The sequence below is a fragment of the Etheostoma spectabile genome, chromosome 3 (genome assembly GCF_008692095.1).
Source record: "Etheostoma spectabile isolate EspeVRDwgs_2016 chromosome 3, UIUC_Espe_1.0, whole genome shotgun sequence".
Classification (NCBI taxonomy): Eukaryota; Metazoa; Chordata; class Actinopteri; order Perciformes; family Percidae; genus Etheostoma; species Etheostoma spectabile.
Window position 1 is genome coordinate 86,137 of NC_045735.1, and position 793 is coordinate 86,929.

The window sequence follows — 793 nt, forward strand, 5'->3', positions numbered from 1 at the left end:
ACAATGAACTCAGGGTCATCACAGAGGGCCAAAGCATGTGGAAACTGCAGCATGTTTTTTGGGGTAAAAATTTAGGCGAGAAAATCACATATTTTCAAGTGTTAGTTAGGATTAGTTGTTTTATAAAATGTCAGAATGGTGACAAATGTGGAACAGTGTTTCTTAAAAGCCCAAGAACGCCCTTAAATATTCAGTTTACTGTCACAGAGGAGAGAAGAAACTAGAACATTTTCCCATTCAAGAAGCTGGAATTAAATAACTTTTACTTTTGTGTTAAAAAAAAAATGACTCAAACCCACTCATCGATTATCAAAAAGTTGGCGATTAAGTTAAAAGTTGACAACGAATCGATTAATCTTTGCAGCTCTAATTCAGACGCCGCTTTTTGTCCAGGTGTCCATCAATCAGCTGGCCTTTTATAAGTGCTGCTTGGATTTTTGTAACTTGTCAATTTCAAAGCTATTTAATGAGGAAGTAAGCATTAGAAAATGCTGGGAAATCACCCTGAGCCAACTTCAGATCACTTGTCTGCACACTTTATGACTCCTGCACTGGCTCAGTGACAAATAGGCTGTCAAGATTTAAAATCAGGTAAACAAGTTCCTCCGAGGTCACCTTGACCCTTGTGCTGTCTTCCCGTTAACCATGAACTTGTCCTTTTTTGTGCTTTTCCAATTTCTTTTGTCACTTTTTCCAGCTTTCGGCACTTTGAAAAAAACTTGAGCTGGTTTAATACACTTATTCTTGGAATGCATGGTCAACGACCCTCCTTTTACATCAAATTATACATAGG

General features: G+C 37.7%; 1 protein-coding gene across 1 annotated transcript in view; it reads left to right on the forward strand.

Annotated features, from left to right (window-relative positions):
• gdpd4a (glycerophosphodiester phosphodiesterase domain containing 4a) overlaps positions 1 to 793 on the forward strand; it is a 53,219-nt gene that overhangs the window by 7,626 nt on the left and 44,800 nt on the right. The window lies entirely within an intron of this gene.